At 43.5% G+C, this 22905-nt stretch overlaps 1 pseudogene across 1 annotated transcript; it reads left to right on the top strand.

Moving 5' to 3' along the window:
- The first annotated feature begins 5348 nt into the window (after positions 1 to 5348).
- Positions 5349 to 5845, top strand: LOC307107758 (large ribosomal subunit protein uL5-like; annotated as a pseudogene). Its single transcript has one exon. The product of its transcript is annotated as a large ribosomal subunit protein uL5-like (transcript).
- The last annotated feature ends 17060 nt before the right edge of the window (positions 5846 to 22905 follow it).

Here is a 22905-nt window from a genome sequence, read left to right as displayed (position 1 = left end):
GGGGTCAAACCTGCAACCCAGGTACAAGCCTTTGACTGGGAATCGAACCCGTGACACTTAGGTGCACTGGCCGACACTCTAACTGCTGAGCACACCGGCCAGATTGCCACACCTTTGCATGTGACCTGGATCTTTTCATTCAATGTTGTTTTATCAGTTAATTAATTTATTAGCTTATGCAACCAACAGATGTTATGGAGACGTCTGTCTACCTGACACTCCTGTGTCAGCTGATAAGGGGGGTCTGGAGAAGGATTCCTGCCTCTAAAGACTGTCAATCCAGTAGAGAACATGTGTGTCTCTGTATCTGCCTCCCAGCAGGCTAAGAATTCAATGTATTGAATACCTCCGGAGCCACTTCAGGTCTTCCTGCCCCACATCATGTTCCAACTGCAGCTGCAGCCACCTGCACAGTGCAGGCTCTGAACAGCCGGAAGGAGCAACCCGACAGCGTCTTGCATCTTGACAGGCCCATGTCAACAGCCTCTCACTTCCTATCGCAGGGTTTCTTGAATGTGGGCTTGGGTCCCTCCATGGGCACCTGCTTAGCACCTATGCATGTGTAACCAGGACATACAGGGAGTTAACTTTGGTAGGTAACAGGGTTACCTATGGCAACAGGAGCCTCCCCTTTTCATAGCTTGGCCAAGACAGTAAGCCAGAAGCAATACCACATCTTGGGAGATATTGCAGCCACTAGCACTGTCGTCAAGGACAAAAGATGTACAGGGTTGGGCCCTGTCATATTTTGTTCAATTCTCTGTTTGGTTCCTACACAATCCAGATCTATCATGGCAGAGGCCAGTGGGTTACTGAAAATTACACAAATGGTAGCCAATTGCAATGGCTGTGATAGATAAATAAATAAATACATAGATGCCTTTACTGAGCAGATTAGCTCATCTTTTGGCACTCGGCATGCAGCTATTGATCTGGAAAATCAATTTCTCTCAATGGCCATCGATAAGAAGAATAAAATGCAACTTACTTTTATAGCGGTATACCAGTACTTTCTTGAGCGCTCCTATTCTTTTCGATAATATAATCTATAGGAGCATTGATTATCTTGACATTTCCCAAACCACCATGCTGGTCCACACTATTGATAATATTATGCAAATTAGACCTGGTGAGTATAAAGTGGCCAGAACTCTAGGTGCCCTAGTAAAATACAAGTGTGGCCATGGGTGAGAGATCAATGGCATAAAGATGCAAGAATCTGCCACTTTGGTAAAGATTTAGGGATCTAATGGTTTGGGGAAAGAAGGGAAATCCCTTCTAAGGAAAAGGGGAAGTGGTTGCACCTTGCACCCTAAACCACTTTTTAAAGAAATAAAACATAAAGACAAGGCACTTGGTGAGACGGATTTTGGAGACATAGCACATTCACTTGGGAATACTGCTCTGACCCACTCATTGGGTGACTCAGAAGGCTACCGGTTTTAAGTGGGTGTCAGAGCAAGAGAGGGCTCTGAGGAGGTCCAGCTACCTTCCATCAGGCCATTTTACCCAACAGAGCTGATGCCACTGGAGGTACTCATGGCGAGTGAGGAGGCTGTGTGGGAAGTCCTTGCAGTTCGGAAGTAATGGCATTCTGCAGCAAAGAAATACTCGCCATTTGCTTTTTCAGTTTTAAAAAAATATTTATTTATTAAAGAGGTGCTAATTTAATACACATGTTACTGAAATTCAACAATAATAGCAATCATTTAGAATAGCAGTGTTCAAATACTTTATTCTCAGGACTTCAATGTATTTTTAAAATATTTCTGAGCGCTAGCCCTGGCTGGTGTGGCTCAGTTGGTTGGGTATCATCCTGTGCACCAAAAAGTTGATTTAATTCACGGTCAGGCCACATGCCGGGTTTTGGGCTCAGTCTCCCGTAGGGGATGTGCAGGAGGCAGTAGATCAATGTTTCTATTTCTCTCTCTCTCTCCCTTCCTCTCTCTCTCTAAAAAAATAAAAAGAAAAATTTCTGAGCTCTTTGATTTTGTTTATATCTATTAATAGTTACCTATTAGAAATGTATATATTTTAAATTAAATGTCTATCTTAAAATATTTAATTAAATTCACTGCATAGTAATACTTGATGAATCCACTGCATGTTAACATATATAATATACATTTATAAAAATAATTTTCTTTTTTTTAAGTTAAGGTATTATATGTGTACATATCTTACCATTGCCCCCCCCACCCCACTCCCATACATGCCCTCACCCCCCAGAGTTTTGTGTCCATTGGTTATGCTTATATGCATGCATACAAGTCCTTCGGTTGATCTCTTATCTCCCCCACCTCTCCCTAACCTTCCTGCTGTAATTTGACATTCTGTTTGATGCTTTACTGTCTCTGTATCTATCATTTTGTTCAACAGTTTATAATTTTCTTTATTATCCATAAATGAGTGAGATCATGTGGTATTTTTCCTTCATTGACTGGCTTATTTCACTTAGCATAATGTTCTCCAATTCCATCCAGGTTGCTGCAAATGGTAAGAATCACTTCTTTTTTATGGCAGCATAGTATTCCATTGTGTAGATGTACCATAGTTTTCTGATCCAGTCATCTGCTGATGGGCACCTAGGCTGTTTATATAATATACATTTATAAAAATAATTTTCCAAAACAAAACAAAAGTTAGTGATAAGAGCAATGTCATTTTACATTTATACAGTGGAGTCTCATATGTGCTTCTGCATTCAGTTGGTGGCAAGATACTTGTCATTTGAAATACTTCTGGTGTGCTGCCAGGCCCTGTTAGAGACAGACTTCTGAACCAGAGGCACCAGTGCCCACGTGACCAGAGCTGACCATCATGAGCTGGTATTAACAGACCGACCACATTATAAGCAAAGAAGGTAATGCTACACTCAGGATGAGCCCACGCAAGCTTAGAAGACCCATATATTTCACCAGGTGGCCCCAAACCTCCTGCTAACAATCTCTGTGACAGCAATGCCTCTGCCCCAACTCAAATGTGTGGCTTAGTGGGACTGGGGTGGGAAGGGTTCCTATCACTAGCTGGCGGAGGAGGAAAAATATCAGGTTTTATTTACTGACTAGAGGCCTGGTGCATGAAAATTCGTGCACTGGGGTGGGGGGGTGTCCCTCAGCCTGGCCTGCTCCCTCTCACAGTCCAGGAGCCCTCAGGGGATGTCCTACTGATGGCTTATGCCTGCTCCCACTGCGGGAGGCGACCAGGCTGATCAGGGGAAGGCGCCGCCTCCATCACTCCACTGCTGCTGCCATTGTCAGCTGCTGGCTTTGTCCGAAGGACGTCCGGAAGACATCCAGTCTATCCGGTCTAATTAGCACATTACCCTTTTATTAGTATAGATGGTTTATCAAGATCATTTGGTGCTAGCCATAAATGGATTGGTGCTACATGACAGCCCTGCTTAGGAGTGGCCTCTGGGACTGGGGTGACAGAAATCCGCCCGGTGGGCAGATCTGCAGGTAGTAGTCTCCATGGCTCACTGATGTGGAGGTACAGGTATCTGACCACATTAGTTTACAATGTTTGCAATTCACGTAACTGGACCAGGATTAGGATCCCGGGGTTGAAAGGGCCAAGGGGAGGGTGGGGGGCTGTCAGAGAAACTTGATGAACCCAAACTATGCAGGGAAACTGGAGTTCATTAAGATTACTAGTCAAGACCTGCACAAATTCCAAATTTATTATGTAAAATAAAACTGGTACAGGGATAGCCAAATAAACGGGACAGGAAAACAACCCCAGGAGCATACACACGGACATTTGATTTGTGACAGACGTTCACCACAGGACCGTGAGAGAAGGACTGTGTTTGAAAAAGCAGACCTAAGACAATTGGGCATTTATATGGCCATACAATGAAATTAGATCTCCACCTCAGACCATCCATCAAAATAAAATCCAGGTGGATTATAGACTTAAATGAAAAGACAAATTACAAATGGCTTTTACAAGTTTGGGAGAAAATCTTCATGATCTCAGAAAGGAAAGAATTCTTGTACAAAACACAAAAAGCTCTGTGCATACAGAAAAAAATCGATACTTTGACATTTAAAATGAAGAATTTCTCCATCCAGGATATCAATAAGGAAAGGAATACCCAATAGAAAATGGGCAAAAGGCTTGAACAAACATTTTACAGAAGAGGTATTCCAAATGCCAATGATCTTATGAAAAGTGCTCAACCTCCCTGATAATCAGTGAAATGCAAATTAAAACCACAATAAAATACCATGACACACCATGTCAGGCGGGCAAAAGTGAACTGAAACTGCAGTGCCTTCTCTTTCATAAATTCAAACACACACGTCTCTGTTTCTGGGCACTTTATTCTGTCCCAGAGACTCTCTGTTTTACCTGTTAGAGAATACATCTGTCTCCTGTTGGTGTGGGTGAGGGGGAGTTTCTATTGCACAGAAGTAGGAAGGGGTTGGCAATTTTTTAAATTAAACATACAACCAGTTCTCATTTATCCTTCACATACGCGGCAATTCCTGAGTCCTTTGGAGATTCCTCAGTCTATAGTCGGCTCTCCATATCCATGGGTCCCGCATCAGTGGATTTAACCAATCATGGATAAAAATATTTGAAAAAATGATGCTACACTGTTGCTGACATGTACTACGAAGACTGGCCTATGGTGATTGCGTCTGTGCATCTGTATGGAACAGCTTTGTCTTTTTCTTGTCATTATTCCCTAAACAATACAATATAACAACTATTTGCATAGTATTTACATTATATTAGGTATTATAAGTAATCTAGAAATGACTTAAAGTATATGGGAGGGCTGGCTGGCGTGGCTCAGAGGTTGAATTCGATTCCCGGTCAGGCCACATGCCCTGGTTGCGGGCTTGATTCCCAGTGTGGGGTGTGCTGGAGGCACCCGATCAATGATTCTCTCTCATCATTGAAGTTTCTGTTTCTCTTTCTGTCTCTGTTTCTCTCTGAAATCAATATGAATATATTTTTTTAAATAAATAAAGTATTTGGGAGGATGTGCTAATACATGCCATGTTATATAAGGGATTTGAGCATGTGGATTTTTATTTGTGTGTGTGGGGGAAGGGGTGCCCTGGAAGTAATCCCCCATGAATATGGAGGGATGACTCTATGTCAGGTTGCTTCTCAGCTTTCTCTGTTGCTGGCTTAAGATTCAATTTCCTTGGGTTTACTGAGTCATTTATCACTCTTCCATCTGCTTCTAGCATCCAAAGTTTGTTGTTGTCTCTCTTTTCATCCTTAAGGGGTTATTCCTTAAACACACACACACACACACACACACACACACACACCACCACCACCACCACCACCACCACCACCACCACCCTGTCTTTCTGCTTCTCATCATGGCCAGGGGTCAAGGTGAAAAGGAGAGTCCCATTCAGGAGCTTCCCTTCTGAAAGCTCTGCCTCAACAACTGTGTGGGTGAGAGTGGAGACAGGCTGACCAGGCAGCCAAGGTCCTGGGGCAGCTCACAGGCCCCACGCCCGTGTTCTCCAAAGCCAGATGCACCGACAGATCCTTTGGCATCAGGAGAAATGAAAAGATTTCCATCCACTGAACAGTTCGTGGGGCTGAGGCGAAAAAATCTTGGAGAAAAGTCTAAAGGTATGAGAGTACGAGTTACTAAAAAATAACTTCTCAGACACTGGAAATTTAGGTTTTGGGATCCAGGAATAGACATATTTGGGCATCAAATACGAACTAAGCATTGGTATCCAGAACCTGGACTTCTGGGTGGTGCTGGGTAGGCCAGGTTTCAGCATCACAGACAAGAAATGCAGGGCAGGCTGCATTGGGGTTAAACAGAATCAGCAAAGAGGAAGCCATGTGCTGGTTCTAGCAGAAGGAGGATGGGATCATCCTTTCTGGCAAATACATTTCCGTTTCTCTCCAAAAGGCCAAAAATATGTTTTCAGCAAAATGGAAATAAAATAAAGCAAAACAATATACAATCCTTTATTATCGTCTTAGTGAGATTTCAGAAAGAAGAGAATGTCTATATATGTATATTAATTAATTCTCTTTCTCCCTTTTGCTTTCCCCCTCTCTAAAAATCAATAAAAATATTTTAAAAAATTCAGTCTGTGCACTAATCCCAATAGGGGATTTATAAAATTTTGAAGATATTCACAGATTAGTACATTGGACTGAAAGACAGCTTCTTGTTTAAAGCACAGATTTATTTAGATGGGTTAGATCAACAGGTGTTTGATTATTGACTAATTCTTCATTAGTGAAGAATCATACATATTCTACACTTGTGGAATAAGCCACTTTTCTTCTACTCATCAAAAATTATCAACATATACTGTCTTTGTTAAAACAAGACACATTACTGCCATCTCCTGGAAAACTGTAATAATAATAACATAAATTGCCCATCTATGAAGTGTACAAAAATGTAATACTACCCCCAAAACCCACCATAGTCAAGATGCCTCTCACATGAACAGCGCCGCCCTTGGATTTGGTGTCCTTGTGCAGTGCACAGCTTGAACAAGTGTCCTCTTCGTTACCTTCTGGGTTCAGTCATACAGATTTTTTTCTGGGTACCTTCCTTGTCAAAGGAGAACTCTGAGGAGGAACTTGAGTTTTCTCTCTGGCGATTAGCAGAGGGGATGGTGAAGGAGAAGCCAGAAAGGGGGGAGGGGCATTTCCTTCTAGATTTGTACATAGAACATGGACAAATGTTTGTAGAGAGGAAGTAGGCAGATACCTCCCTGTACTTGAGTTACCCTATGCATTCCTGCACATCCTAAAACTGTCCCCTCACCAAGGCTTGGTTTCAAAGAAGAGGTGGTGAGGAGAATAAGAGGGGAGAACCCAAATGCCTGCCTTCTCCTCCTTTTCTGTATCCCTCTTTCGCTTTTTGCCCTGGAATCCCAGAAGTCCAGAAGAGCAGGGCACTCTTATTTCCTCTACTTCATGCATACCTTGCCTTTTCTAACTGCTATGCCCTAAAGGCTGACAGGGATCCTTCTTTACCCCAAGAGAAGGTCTAGAACTTGCCACTGAGCCTCTAAGCTAGAGCTAATGGAATCATGGAATCTAGTGATTCTAGAAAGACCCACGGTGGGCTAGAAGAGGTCAATGGGGGTGGGGGGGGACATATGTAATACTTTCAACAATAAAGATTTTAAAGGAAAAAATATTAGAATCACAGCACATTTATAGTTAAAAAGAAGTAAACATTTAGTGTCTATTAATTTTTTTAAAGTTATAGTTTTCTGGTGAGCAAATTTGAGTGGCCTGTTATAAAAATTCTTTGTTGTTTTCTTTAAGATTTTTTTTTTAAGAGACAGAGAGGGGAAAGGAGACAGAGAAAGAGAGAGAAACATCAATGTGAGAGTGAAATATCAATCAGCTTCCTCCAGCACTGCCCATATTGGGGATTGATCAAGCCAGGAATCCAGGCATGTGCCCTGACCAGGAATCCAATTGGCAACCTTTTGGTGCACAGTATGACACACAACTAACTGAGCTACACTGGCCAGGGCTAGAAATTCTTTTAAATCCTATGATGATTTAAGAGTAAGTCCAGATGGTCCTGATAAGAACTAAAAACAAATCCGTCTGCTTTTCCCTTTCCAAATCACAGGGCATAATTTGTCATTCTGAAGTCATTAATAGTGGGATGAGTATGCTTGTCATTCATTCAGCAAATATTTACTGAATATTAGGCTCTGGGGATGCAGTGATCAAAATGTAAAAAGTATCAGAACCCATGGTACTTCCATATGAGGGGGAAGTACCCATCAAACAAGTGAGTATATAGCATAATTTGGGATGCATAAAGCAAAATGAAGGGATAGAGAGTGTTTGTGATGCCTCTTTAGATAAATTGGGCAGGAAAGGCCTCTCCGAGGAGGTGACATATGAACAGAATCCTGAACTAGGTGGAGGCTTGAGCCATGTGGACTTTTGGGGGAGCTCTGCAGGCAGAGTGCAGGGAGTGCAGAGGCCACTGCTGGGTGGAGCTGAAGGGTGGAGTCAGGCAGTGCTGGGGATGGTCAAGGTCTGGAGCTGGGAGGAAACCAGAAATCTGCATATCACCTGAAGGGCCTCCTCCTCAGGGGGAGAACTTTTCATTTGATTTATAGCATGTGGGAATGGAAGCCTTAGAAGATTAAGGCAGGGGAATATGTGATCCGATTTGCATCCTTACAGAATCCCTTTGACAGTTATGAGGGAAATGGAAGACTTTGGGGACCTTAGAAAGACAGAGCTGGATCTGGGCGCCAGTACAGTGGCTCCACTACTGGGTGACTTTGACGTGTAGCTTAATCTCTTTGAATCCCAGAGTTCTTGCCCATAAATTGGTGGTAATAAAAGCACCATGTACCTCACAGCACTATTAAGCAATTTAACAACTACTCTTTGATCAGCTATTCTGTGCCAGTCATGCTGTGAGGTGCTGAGTTGTGTGAGGATTGGGTAAGTGGTACTCGTGAGGGCCCAGATGTTTCTCATTTGGTGACAAAACTGTAGGATATTTAAATGTGCAATGCGATGATGTGATATATGTGTACATTATGAAAGGATTCCCATAATTGAATTAATTAACACATTTATTACCTCACATATTTACCTATTGTTTTGGTAAGAATACTTAAGTTCTACTCTCAGTAAATATCCTATATAATAAAGAGGTAATATGCAAATTGACTGTCATGCCCTCACACAAGATGGCCACCCCATGTCATCACAAGATGGCCGCCCCTATGTCGTCACAAGATGGGCACGCCCATGTTGTCACAAGATGGCTGCCCCATGTCGTCACAAGATGACCACCACAAGATGGCTGGCAGGGGAGGGCAGTTGGAGGTGACCAGGCTGGCAGGGGAGCGACTGGGCCTGCAGGGGAGCAGTTAGGTGTAGATAAGGCTGGCAGGGAGTGGTTAGGGGGTGATCAGGCTGGCAGGCAGGCAGGCAGGCAGGCAGGCGAGTGGTTGGGAGTCAGCAGTCCTGGATTGTGAGAGGGATGTCCGACTGCCGGCAGTAGGACATCCCCTGAAGGGTCCCAGATTGAAGAGGGTGCAGGCTGGGCTGAGGGACACCCCCACAGTGCACAAATTTTGTGCACCGGGCCTCTAGTCAATTATAAAATACAGTATTGTCAGCTGTAGTTACCATGTTTTACATTAGATCCCCAGACCTTATTCATTTATAATTGAAAGTTTATACCTTTTACCAACCTCTCCCTATTTCTCCCTCCTTACCCATCACCCTGGTCCCTAGCAATCTATTTTATTCTGTTTCTAGAGTTTGATTTTTAAAAAAGATTCCACATATAAGTGACAGCATGCAGTATTTGTCTTTCTCTGTCTGGCTTGTTCCATTTAGCAATCCAGTTTCACTCAAGTCACAAATGATAGGATTTCTTTTCATGGCTGAATAATCTTCCACAGTGTGTGTGTGTGTGTGTGTGTGTGTGTGTGTGAGAGAGAGAGAGAGAGAGAGAGAGAGAGAGAGAGAGAGAGAGAAAGAGAGAGAGAGAGAGAGAGAGAGAGAGAGAGAGAGAGAGAGAGAGAGGGAATATAACTTTTTGAATGCTTTCAAAACCATTCTCTACTTATCTATTATGAGGCTGTCCATTAATGCTCTTAATATCTAACAGATACTGAATGTGGATGTGTAGAAAATCCTCACCACTCTATGCTGGTTTTGTTATGCATAAAAAAAATGCAGATCACACCCTAGATGGTTTTGCTCAGTGGATAGAGCTCCAGTCCTCAGACTGAAGAGTCCCGGGTTCAAGTCCAGTCAAGGGGTCAAGGGATGTATCTTGGTTGCAGGCTCCATTCCCATCTCTGGTCAGGGCCTGGCCCTGGTTGGGGCACATGCGGAAGGCAACTAATTGATGTGTCTCTTTCACATCAATGTTTCTCTCTCTCTCTTTGTCTCTCCCCCTCCCTTCTACTCGCCCTAAAAACTAATGGAAAAATATCCTCAGGTGAAGATTAACAACAACAACAGCAAAAAAAATGCAGATCACAATGATTGCTAAGTGTGCTTTGACTCTTTCAGTTACACAAAATCAAGCGTAAATGGTTGATATTCCAGGTTGAAAATGTTGACAGAAGAGAGGAATATTTAAGAGATCTGTTTAGATGTTTTCAACTTGCTTAGTGTTAAAATGTGATCTCTGAATAAATTTAAATAGTGCTTATCCCAACATGTCAGAAATTTCAAAGAAAATGGAAAAATTTTAGCAGAAAATTGCTTTGCTTTGTGGAATCTCCCACCACACCATAAATGAGGTATAAATAGTTTTCTAATTTAGGAGAAACAATGAGAAGATTTTGCTGCTTGAGACAAGCAGTTTTACCTACTCTTAAAGTAATTGGAATGCCTGATTGAAAACATCATAGTAGGAAAACACACAGCTCAGAGAATTTCTGGAATGCCAAATTAGTGCTACAAATAGAAGACGTGTGTATTGGGCTATACATATCACTGGAAAGAAAAAAGGTGTGATTTAAAAAGTGAAATAGCCCTGCTGTATAGCTCAGTTCGCTGGGCATCATCCCATGCACCGAAAGGTTGCCAGTTTGATTCCCATTCAGGGCACGTGCCTAGGTTTTGGGCTTGATCTCCATAAGCGGCATGCAGGAGGCATGTTTTGCTGTCACATTGATGTATCTCTCTCTCTCTCTCTCTCTCTCTCTCTCTCTCTCTCTCTCTCTCTCCCTTTTTCTCTCTTTAAAAATAAGTTAAAAAATCTTTTTAAAACAGTGAAATAATGTGCAGCTGCTGCAATTGTTTAGGGTAATGTCTCGGGGCCAAATCTCCCTTCTGCTAGACCCAGCCTTCTGGGGAGGAGGGGGGTGGATGCCTGCATTGCTCTGAACCCAGGACAACTTCACCAGGGCCCCAGGAGTGTGCACTTTGGCCTTATCCCAGATTAGACTCTCCCTGACATGGTGAGGCCAGGTTGGGCCATGTCCATTCGCAACCCTGTAGCTCACCAGCCTTCAAAGAGCAGACCAGCAGAACCCAGTAGCTCTCTCAAGCACAGTTTCATTATGTCACAGCCTTCCCCTCCTCCACCTCCTAAGGGACAAATTACCACCGAACTCCTCCCCAGATGTTCCTCCTGGTGGAGCAACCGGACCCCGCAGAGCCCTGCCTGTAATTATTGTTTACTCTGATTTCTGTGGCTCACCTCATTATAGTTCATTAACCTCATGAAAGGGTCTCATATGCAACCAGAGACCAGGGGTGGAACAGATTCAGTTTAGACTCTGACTCACTGTACTTCAATGGGTCCAACTCCAGTTGTGTCTGCTCTTGGCTTACCTCACTTCTGTGGTCACAAGAACACAAACCACTCCACAGTCGCTGGTACTGTCCCTGCCTTCGCATCCTCTCTGCCACTTCCTCTCCCACCCCCAACTCTGGCCGACCCGTATAGTTTTCCCTGAGTCTAATGAAATTATGTAATGCAGTAGATCACCCCCTGCCCTCAATACTGTTCATTAGCATCTATTCCACATATTTCGGTGCCTTTCTACATGGTTTTATCCCCTCTGAAAAGCAACTGATTTTTAAAATTTCTCTGGTCTCTTCATCTTGTTTCACATTCTTTGCATATATATATATATATATATATATATATATATATATATATATATAATTATTATTATTATTTTACTTACCCCTTGTATTTTTCTTTGTCATCAGAAAAATGTTGTAGCTGTTAGAAGGAGACCTGTTGTTAAGGTCACTGCCCCAACACCAGGAAGTGCTGTGAGAGGGCCTTCTCCTCTCCTCAGAGTTACTCAGATCAAAAGGCTTGTCATTGGTACTTGCACTCAGACCAGGCTGTGCTCTGCCTGCCTTCCCAAAGTTTCTCTCTCACATCGATGTTTCTCTTTCTCTCTCTCCCTTTCCTTCTCCCTAAAAATCAATGAACATGTCCTCTGGTGAGGATTTAAAAAAGAAAGAAAGAAATGAGAGTAACTGATTTTTCCCCCTGAATTAACTTAATTAACCAACCATAAGGTATCCTAGATGTAACTTCTAAATTTACAAAATAAGTTCCACGAAATAAAAGGAGCCAGCTTTTCTACTCAATAGTCATGGAAATCACCCTCAAGGACAAGCATACTCATCCCACTATTCATGACTTCCAAGGACAAAGTATGCCCTGTGATTTGGAAAGGGAAAAGCAGACTGATTTCTTTTCAGTTCTTATTGAGACCATCTGACTTACAATTCAATCATCGTAAGCGTTAAAAGAACTTCAGTTGGTTGGGCATCATACTGTGCACCAAAAGATTGCCAGTTCGATTCCTGGTCAGGGCACATGCCTGGGTTCCTGGCTCCATCAATCCCCAGTAAGGGTAGTGCAGGAGGCTGATTGATGTTTCACTCTCACATTGGTGGTCTCTCTCTCTCTCTCTCTCTCTCTCTCTCTCTCTCTCTCTCTCTCCCCAAAACAAAACAAAAGAAAACAAAACAAAACAAAACAAAACAAAAAACTTAAGCTCCTGCCTGTTCTGCTCCAGGTTACAACAGGCAATGTTCCAGATTTTTCAAAATAGTACAGATTTCAGCCCCACATTTGAAATTCCAACATTTTAGCTTATAAACATATTTTTGTCACTTCTCATTCAGAGAATGACCACAAAATCTTTTGTAGGTCATTGTCCCCCACCCCCAACCCCCAGTGCAGGTCATTGCTACTGATCATAGGCTCCCAGAGCAGAGAAGCTGGGGGTGGAGAACGGAGTGGAAAGGAGCAGGGCGGGAGGTAAGGGTAACTATGAGGAGGCTGCTGCAGCTTGCCAGGCTGGGAAGGAGGGTGGTCTGAACAAGGGGAATGACAGTGGGGACTGAGAAAAAGTAAAAGGTGTGTGAGGGATAGAGGAAGTGGACGTGGTGATTGATAGATTGGATATGGGGAGGGAAAGAGAGTGGAGACTGATGCCTGCTGGGTTTTGGCCCTGAGCAGCAAAGTGGATAGGGGTGCCCCTCCCACCAGAGGAGGAGTCAGGAGCAAGTAAACAGGCAGGAGGTTTCTCAGCTGAGTGCTAGCAGGCCAAACGGTGCATTCCTCCATCCATCTGGCAAATATTTATGAGTGGTTCTACCTGCCAGGCACTGTTCAGAGAGAGGGCAGTTGGAGAGGTGCGATTCCAAGGCTGGGAAATATGGAAGCAAGAATTGTGTCTGGTGACCCAGGAGTCTAGAACAAATAAATTCTTCTGCTTAATAAATACAATCCAGCTTTAATTGGCGGAAGAGCACTGTGGCCAGGTGACAACATTATCACAGCACTGCTCAACAAGCATATCAAGGAAAAAACAAAAGTCTGTCACATCAGAACAGCCTTTGGGAAATGCAGAAAAGTGAAGAAAAATTGATCCTCTACTAACTCTTGAAGCAGTCAGGGGAGCTATTATATTCTCCACTGTATAGACAGAAAAATCAAGGATCGGATGAATCCAGGAGGAATCAAATGGCACATTCAAAATGGGAAATTTGAGGAGCATACAATAAAGGGACTTTTTTTTTTTTTATCCTCACCCGAGGATATTCTTTCCACTGATTTTTAGAGAGAGTGGAAGAGAGAGAGAAAGACAGAGCGAAATATTGATGTGAGAGAAACACATCGACTGGTTGCCTCCTGCATTCACCCTGACCATCGGGGCCTGGGAGGAGTCTGTAACAGAGATACGTGCCCTTGACCGGAATTGAACCTGGGACCCTTCAGCCCACAGGCCGAGGCTCTATCCACTGAGCCAAACCGACCAGGGCAATAAAGGGTAGGTGGAAAGCAACATCTGGGAGCTGCAACCCTGCTTCAGTCTGAAGCTGCCAAGGAGGCAGTTAGAACCCAGAGCAGGGAGCTTTGTGTGAGTGCTGTCTGATAGGCTGATAGGCGCTTAGTAGAAGGACTCAGCCAACCACAAGAATTTGTTCCGGAATACATGCCCCACCTCCATCTCCTGGCCTCTGACCTATCGCAACCTCCCTTTCTTGGCTGAAACTAATCAGAAGCCAGACCAGAGGCTGGTTGAACCCCTAGGGCACAGCAGGGCGAGAATGTGCTGGTGGGCTGGATGGAAGACAGCCTGCAGAGATGGTTAAGTGATTTGCCTCAGGGAAAGATAGGAAGGAGCAGACATCGGATAAAAATTCAGGTCTTAGCACTTCGTTAAATGTCTTTCTGGAGTAAATGAGGTAATCAGAGTGTGAATTCTCTGTGAGGCTGAAAATGACAATGCATTGCTAAGGTTATGATTTTAGGTGTATCTTGACATGGCCATTTAAGCCTCAAGAATTCTAAATGGAAAATGGCTTTAAGCAAATGATAAAAAAGAATGAACATGTGTAGCACAATGAGCAGATGGCCCATCATCTCTTCCTCTTTTTAGGCTTTCATTAAAAAATTCAAAATTATCAGAAGGGTCTTTAATTGTATGTGTAGTTTTTATGGACAACAGAGGCAATAATTCTCTCTTAGCTGGCTTGCATTTGAAGACTACAGGCTGAGCCAGACCCTTAAGTCTTCCTGAGCATAAAAGGACTTATTGAGATCAAGGTCAGCTGCTGCAATTTCTACCTCAACGTGACTGGGGAGAAGGACTTACCCTCAAGTGAAATGTTGGGAATCTGATGAAATTTGATTGATTCCAGAAAACTGAAGTTGAAACGTATTCTTTTTAAAGGGATTCCTATACGCCCTAGCTGGTTTGGCTCAGTGGATAGAGCGTTCTCTTCTGGTCAAGGGCACATGCCCAGATTGCGGGCTCGATCCCTAGTAGGAGTTGTGCAGGCGGCAGCTGCTCCATGATTCTCTCTCATCATTGATGTTTCTATCTCTCTCTCCCTCTCCCTTTGTTGCAGAAGACCAGAGAAAAACCAAGCAACACTTTAGAGAAATGGAGTTACGCGGTTTATTACGCTGGTGGACTCAGCGGAATAACTTCCCAAGTCTGAGCAAAGTAACATGTAGGGAGCTTCTCTTTTGTATCTTTCTGGTGTCTTTGTCCCTCAAATATGGGTTATGCTTCTGGTCCTTTCGTGGGCTTTGTAAAAATGGCCCCAGGTGTTGGGGGTCTTGAGACCATATCTAATGGTCTGGCCTGGTGCAGCGCTAATAGTACCCCTCCCCCAGGGCTATGCACTGTTCATAGTTTATGGCCTTGTGAAATGTGAGCATTCAGGTAACAGATCCTGCAAGACCAGTTTTTGGGAAAGAGGCAGTGATTTCATTATAGGTTATCAAGAATGTTCACTGGGCTTGCTGCCCCCCTCTCCCTGCTTCCCTCCAGATATCAGGGTTACATTGGAATTAGCCTTTTTAGCCTTCTCACCTTCCTCTCTGAAATCAATAAAAATATATTAAAAAACTAAATACAGTAAAGGGATTCCTATATGTGTTCATGTACAAAAAATGACTTTTGGTGCAATTGACTAGATCCATGATTTTTGGGAGATGGTTGAGCCACTGAGAAAAAAACAAACAATAAAACACCAGGTTTCTAGACGGGATACAGTGGAAAATGAAGACCAGTGTGGGGAAACCGGTATTTCCAGGATGGGAAAGTGAGGCCTGATGACCACATCTGCAACTTCCTAGGTTTGACACCTTATGTAAGTCATTTGCTTAATCAGGGCTTTATTCTCCTCTGTAAAATGAGAAAAATGGCTTTTGGCCAATCTCACTAGCAGTTGTGAGGATTGAATAAGATCAGGGATGTGAGAGTGTTATGCAAATTGCTTTAAGCTTAAAAAATGAAGATGCAATTTTGTTCAGCCCAAAACATTTACCCCAGGATGTATAGAAATATGCACTGTAAATCTGAAATCCCTTTGATCCCCTCTCATACCATGCCAATAATTTATTCCAAGATTTAAAAGCCTGGTTCAAATGCAATGGTATGCTTTATCTGTCAATGTCATTAATTTAGCGTCATATTTTAAACAATAAGTATTACTAATTCTTCTGAGTCTGAATTACTGCAGCCCATATGATGTAAAAGTCTGAAGCTGCAGAAACTGTTCATCAAGATTAGTTTAGGAGAAAGAAATGAAATTCAAGTTTAGATCCACCTGGTCCTGCTCGAGATGCTTCTGGAGCCAGTGGTACATATAAAGCAGCTGAACACTGGTGGGTGTACACCCCTCACCCTGAGGTCTCCTTGGAACTGTGGTGCCATTGATGAGTCACTTCTACTCACCCATCGCTGCTGGCACCATTACCAGGAGATGGAGCAGAATGAGGATGGGACATGGGTATGAGATATTGAGAGCTGGCCGAATGAGGATTAGGAGGTACTTGGTATCATAGTTAGTTTGAATACAGCTAATAAACAAAGTCATAACAAATCTAAGCAAGGCCTCCACTGGAAACTCCACAATTGAAAATACTAATAGTCTTGTCCTGCGGTGAAGCCAAATTCATTTTTTACTAACATTGCTTCCTGGAAGAGATCTTTTAGGAAGCTAAATTGTAAGCCGGCTATAAATTCATGCCTAATATAATATGGCATTTCTTTTCTGCAAAGGAAAATAAAACCATTCAGTCCATAAGGAGATAGAAAGTGAATTGGAGTTTGTACAAATAAAGTCGTAAAATTAATGTTTGGTAAGAGACTGGCCTTTATGACAGCATATAAGAAAAGGCACCAATAATAAATTTGCTCAAAGGATAAACTATTTTTTCTACCTAAAGCCCATCTGGCTGTCATCTTGAAATGAATATTTAGTAAGGGAATAAAATAAAAGCATTTCAAACCCACTACAGGAATGTGTTTAAATATATGTGACAAAAAATGTAATAACAGATGATGAGATGGACTGGATGTTTAAAATACTAGAATAAATCACATTCTTCAGGAAGAATGTGTTAAGAACATGTGTTTGGCATCTAGTGCACAATGCTTCTTCAGTCCAGATGTGAAGTCAGCACAGTAAGAGATGACCAAGTTTTGGAAACGGGAGCTCTGCAGCTACTTCTGAAGGACCTCCATGGATCAAGATGCCCAACTGGATGATGTGCTAGAAGTTCTCTATGCACACGCTCCTGCTTGCCTTCTCCAGGGCGATGTCCTCTCTCAGGTTGCCCATGGCACTGCTCCTTATTCACCGGGCACAAGTGACATCACCCAGACACAGAGGCACAAAACTAGATGACCTCTGCCGTATTCCGGAACAAAGGGACTGTGCTGCTTAGGTGGTGTGCTGCCGCCACCCTGATCTCGCGCTTCCTTCCGGCAAGCAGCACTGCCTCCTGGTGGCCTCCCTGGAACCTGCCTGGTCGCCCTGGCACTCCTGGAACTGGCCTCGCCCGCCATGGAGAGGAGCGCTCTCAGCACAGCTTCTTCCTCAGCACCTTCCATCCTAGCATCTCAGCAGTCTCTTCCCTTGACTCCCTTCAAAGCCAATTAAGGACGATTCTTCTCTTTTCCCGAGCACCATGGGGAATTCTGCTGTGGAGATGAGACTGCGTGCTGGAAGCAGGAAGGGCTGTGTGGGTCATGTGCCCCTGGGCACCAGGGACGGCTGGACCAAATCAGCCGCGGTTTTCAATGCAACAGGATCTGCAACCAGCTGGAAGGAACTTCCCTACAGAACACTACCAGGAAAAAGTGCTCAATAAGTATGTGTTGGTAGTTTTTTCTATTAATACAGCTCTCTCCCTCCTGCTAAATTCCAAGCATCCACCAGGACCCCTTGATTCTCATTCAGAATAAACCCTTCTCCCTAACCTGCCCTCCCTCCCCCACTCTAATTCAGGCCTTAGCTCTCTCCCTTCTGCTATGAAATGGTCTCTGTGTCTGTAGTCGCATCCCCTCCCCAAAGACTGCCACAGATTGCATGTCATTCCTATGTTCAAAACCTCCAGTAGTTTCTTGTCGCCAGCTAGGATCAGAACTTTGAGGCTCTGGTCAGCTGGCTCCACTTCCCTCTGTGGCTTTGTCTCCCATGGCTCTCCCAGCACCAGGTCCCACCCCGTCGCACACCCACCCAGCAGTTCCCTCTTAACAGGCCTCCTTTCCCCGTTCCCTGCTTAGAACATGCTCTGCCCTCTCCCCAGACGGTCAGAAATCTCGGAGGCCTGATGGGATACGGTCTCTTCTGGGAGGGTTTTTCTCCACCCAGCAATCACACTTCTCTGTGCTTGCACATCGATTTTCCCAACTTCGGCCATTGAAACCTTTGTAGTTTCTGAGAATCAATTTCTGAACCCAAACCCATGGTCTGAAGAGGACAGTGTTGAGGCTGCTGTCCTGAAGAGTGAGGGATGTTAGCACCCATGGCTGTGGCCGCATGTAGGTTTATCTGGGAGTTTTAGAGGGCAGGAGGACAGCACCGAGCCCCGTAGTCATGACACAGCAGTTACTCAGGAAAAGCTGGCTGTGTTAAACCAGACTCAAGGGGCTTCCCTGCTCCCCCCTCTCCGTTGATTTTTAGAGCGTGGAAGGGAGGGGGAGAGACAGAGAAACATCGATGTGAGAGAGATGCATTGATTGGTTGCCTCCCGCATGTGCCCTGACCCGGGCCAGGGATCAAGCCTGCAATCAAGATACGTGCACTTGACTGGAATCAAACTCAAGACCCTTCAGTCCTCGGGCTGATGCTCTATCCACTGAGCCAAACTGGCTAGGGCAAGGAGCTGATTTTTTAAAAACATTAAACATTATAGGTAAATATATTTCCCTCCTTCCCCATAAGGAGGAAAGGGAGGAGAATATTGAGATCTAGCCCCTGGATCTAATTAAAACCATCGTTCTAGTTAACATTTTGGTTATATGATCCAGTAACCACCACTACCACCACAACCACCCCCTTTCTTCCTCCCTCTTTTTCTCTCTCTCCCTTTCTTCCTTCCTTCCTTCCTTCCTTCCTTCCTTCCTTCCTTCCTTCCTTCCTTCCTCCCTCCCTCCCTCCCTCCTTTCCTTTTCTTTTTGTGCCAGTTCTGTTCATTTGTCTGGAAAGAAAAAAATCCTTTTTCCTTAATTTTTAATTTCATGTAATGGTGGCATGTCATGTCATTAGAGTATTAGGGAAATAAAATGGCTACTCATCAGGTAGTCACTTGCAACTGAAAGAGTTTCTACTAATAAATATGCCTCTCACCCCACTTGGGACAGACAACTTCAGAGCTGACAACCGCTTGCATCTCCTTCTCTGATTGTGTCTGACAAGTTGTCGGTGCATAACGAATGTTCAGCAACAGCAAACCCATTTAATGTGCACCACTAAGAGTGAACCCTAATGTCAACAATAGACTTTGGGTCATGTGATGATGTGTCAATGTAGCTTCATCAACTGTAACAAATACACCACTCTGCTGAGGGATATTGATAATGGGGGAGGTTGTGCATATGTGGGGGCAGGGAGTACTAGTATATGGGAAAGCTCTATACCTTTCTCTCAAGTTTTCTGTGAACCTAAAACTGGCCTAAAAAATAAAGTCTTATAATAAAAAAAAATGAATGTCTATAAATTACAATCATTCTACTCTTAGAAATTTATTAGAAGGAAGTCAGCAGAGGTGTAAACAATAATATATATATATATATATATATATATATATATATATATAGATAGATACACACACACACACACACACACACATATATTATTCATTGCTCCATTGTTTTTAACTGGAAAAATATATACCTAATGTGCAATAATCTTGGAATGTTAAGTACATGTTGGTATAGCTATATGATGAAATACTATATAGACATTAAAAACCATGAGCAGACCATTATAACATAAAAGAAATCGTCCATGCTATATTAATGCAAAAACCAAAGGGCAGTGTTAACAATATGATCTCAGTATGGGATGTAGTATGCATGTGGTGTGGCGTGCACAGGCACCCACAGAAAGAGATACTGGAAATATGCACAGGAACTATTAATCACAGCTATCTCTAGGCGACACAATTGCAGGAGATCTGTATTCCCTTTTGTAGTTTTCTGTATTGTTTCCATTTCATTTGACAATGAGCATGCAATATCTCTTTCTCCTAACCAATAAAGCTAGCCAAATTATTCTCCATTGCATTAGTAATTTATGTAGAACTTACGATATTCTAGTTTGCAACAAACTAAAATAATGCTAGAAAGATATTACACAACAGAAGTTGATATTTTTTAAAAAGCATACCTCAGTCATTTACATTAAAAGCACACTTTTATGTATACTGGCTTCTAATGTATTGGTGGAAAGCCTGGGAATCCTCATTCTGGAGAGGGAAATTATGCATTATTCCGATGGACATATTACAGCTGAGGTTATTTTTAAACAAAGAGTAGCAGCAGCACTTAGAGTAGAAAAAAAAAATCTCAATTTTAATGTTGCATTTTTTTCAGTTACAAATGGTTAGTTGAGACTCATAGTAAGAGGATTTTCCTGAGGTGGAACTTACTGGGTTGTGTTTTTTAAAAACATGCAATTTGAAAATTAAAATGATTTTGTTCATTTTAGTTTAGCGGTTTGAGAAATTAAATTGTTTAAGGTGAAAGTGTATGAATAGGCACCGTGTCTTCTTTCTAATCCTATGGTAGTTTCTAAATTTACTGCTAATATGCAAAGAATCTGGAAATTAGCCTGGTACCCAATGGGGCAGAAAACTTACTTCTCTTGATGAGAAACAGAAAGATACGGGGGAAGCTGCCCAATGTTACATTACAAAATGAGCAAATTGCTTATTGTATGAGTTACTTAATTTGGACCTGTACTCACTGTTGTTTGGGTTTACTGCTTTTATTCACACTTTCCACTGTTCACTGCAGGTGGGCAAATTCACCATCAGCTGATGTTTGGTGCCTCCTGAAGGATTATTCAGGCACAAGTAACCTCCTGCAATTCCCTTCTTTAGAAACGATGATGTGTTCTATCATTAACTGTTTCCTTATGCTTCACTAACCCATTCCATCATGGAATCAACTGTCAGACTATTTTAAATCATATCCCCAGTGGTTTTAATAGAAATGCCTTTCTTTAAAAAACTCTTTCTTTGTGGTTTGGAGTCTCTCTAGATCAGCGATTTTCAACCGGTGTGCCACAGCAGACACACTGCCTCAAGAATTTTTAAAACACGCAATACATGACTATTTAGTCAGGGGCACTGACCTCTTTCCCCTTAGATTGTCCAAAAGAAAAAAAAATGACAACAGACAACACAACAATAGCTGTCCAATGGGAATGAATCAAAATTATACTAATTTTTTGTGAGATCAGCAAAAAATCCTATCTAATAAAGAGGGAATATGCTAATTGATGGCCCCGCCCTCTAAGATGGTGGCACCCAGTCCCCTCAGCCCTGCCGGGGCCTTGCTGCACACCTGCCTCCGGAGTCCCCCAGTCCCCTCAGCCCACCAGCCGCCCAGGGCCAGCCCGAGTTGTAGGCAAGCCTCAGCTGTCGACTGCCCAGCCGCCCAGGGCTGGCCTGAGGCACAGGTAACCAGGGCCGCTGAAGCTTGCGCTGCCGGCAGTGGCAGCAGCAGAGGTGTGATGGGGCATCGCCTTCCCCTGATCGCCGGTCGCCTCCCGCCCCTGAGGGCTCCTGGACTGTGAGAGGGGGCAGGCTGGGCTGAGGGACCCCCCCCCTCCAGGGCATGAATTTTCATGCACCGGGCCTCTAGTAGAATATATATTTTGGTGTGCTGCAGAATTTTAGTGATTAGTTTATGTGTGCCATGAGATGAAAAGGGTTGGAAATCGCTACTCTAGATTAACTGGTCACAGTTCTCTCGTAGAGTAATTTCATGGCTTTAGCTAATAGTTGTGTTTATCCCTACTCCAGAGCTGCAGGGAAAACATTTAAACAGGTTTTCTGTTGATTGGTATGCATTCTTTCAGAAATGCTGAGAGAACTGAAATGATCAGGGCCATTTTTCTCCGGATCACTTAGGGCTCAGGCAGCACGGAGCCATCTTCTCTTTTCTTTCCACTCTTTCTTCCCAGGTGATCATATAAGTTCTGAATTTAAGTACCATCCTCTGTCGCTGTCCTCCCAGAGCATGTCTTTACCCTTGATTTCTCCTCTGAGATAAGAACCAATTTCTGTAGAGAGGCGCCACCCTAGATAAAGTGTCAGATGAAGGCTGTGGGGGCCCGTGGGTGCATGGGGATTACTTTATGTTTTCACTTCACAGAGGAACCTGGGACCAGGAAGGATTCTGGGTTATGTTATGTCTACTAGTACTTGGCATTTTCAGAGAACCTTTAGGTAGAGTTGTCTGAAACATGGCCAAATTAACATGTCTGAGCAATCTCTTGATTTCCTCCCCGCTCCAAACCAGCTGTCTATTCTGTAACTTTTCCTATGATACCACGAGTCCCCTAATTAAGCCAGAAACCAGGAATCTGACTGGATTCGGTTCTCCTTGCAAAATACGGCTCACATGTGCCCACTTCTGCCCATGGCCACCAGGGCCACCTTGTCCAGGCTGCTGTCATCCAGGGTCTGGACCCCTCCAGCAGCTTCCTTTAACTTTTGCCTGATGTCAACCCATTTGCCAAAAGACAGCAAAAGTGACCATCTTAAAGTGCAACTCAGGACGTGTGTGTGTGTGTGTGTGTGTGTGTGTGTGTGTGTGTGGCGGGGGGGTGGGGGGGCTGAACAGAAGGGCATCTCAAAGGCACAGAGCAAAGGCGATGGTGACTATGAAGGACCAAGGGGACCCCGGGAGCTGGCAGGTGGACTGTGAGGAGCTGATGGGGCACAACGTTGCAGCTGAGGGAGCCGGGCAGGCGTGTGGGGCCTCGGCAGCTCTCCTGTGCCTGTGATTGCTTTAGAGGGAATCAGAACTGGCAGTGGGGAAGGCTGGAGGAGGGGACTTTTGTTGTTGTTATAAGCCTTATAAACCATTTAGCTTTTTAAAGTGTTCATATACATAAAACTCTGCTTAGAAGGGAGGAGAGGAA

This window comes from Cnephaeus nilssonii, assembly GCF_951640355.1.
Source record: "Cnephaeus nilssonii genome assembly, chromosome: 11".
NCBI classification, from domain to species: Eukaryota; Metazoa; Chordata; class Mammalia; order Chiroptera; family Vespertilionidae; genus Cnephaeus; species Cnephaeus nilssonii.
This window is presented reverse-complemented; position numbering and strand designations above follow the sequence as displayed.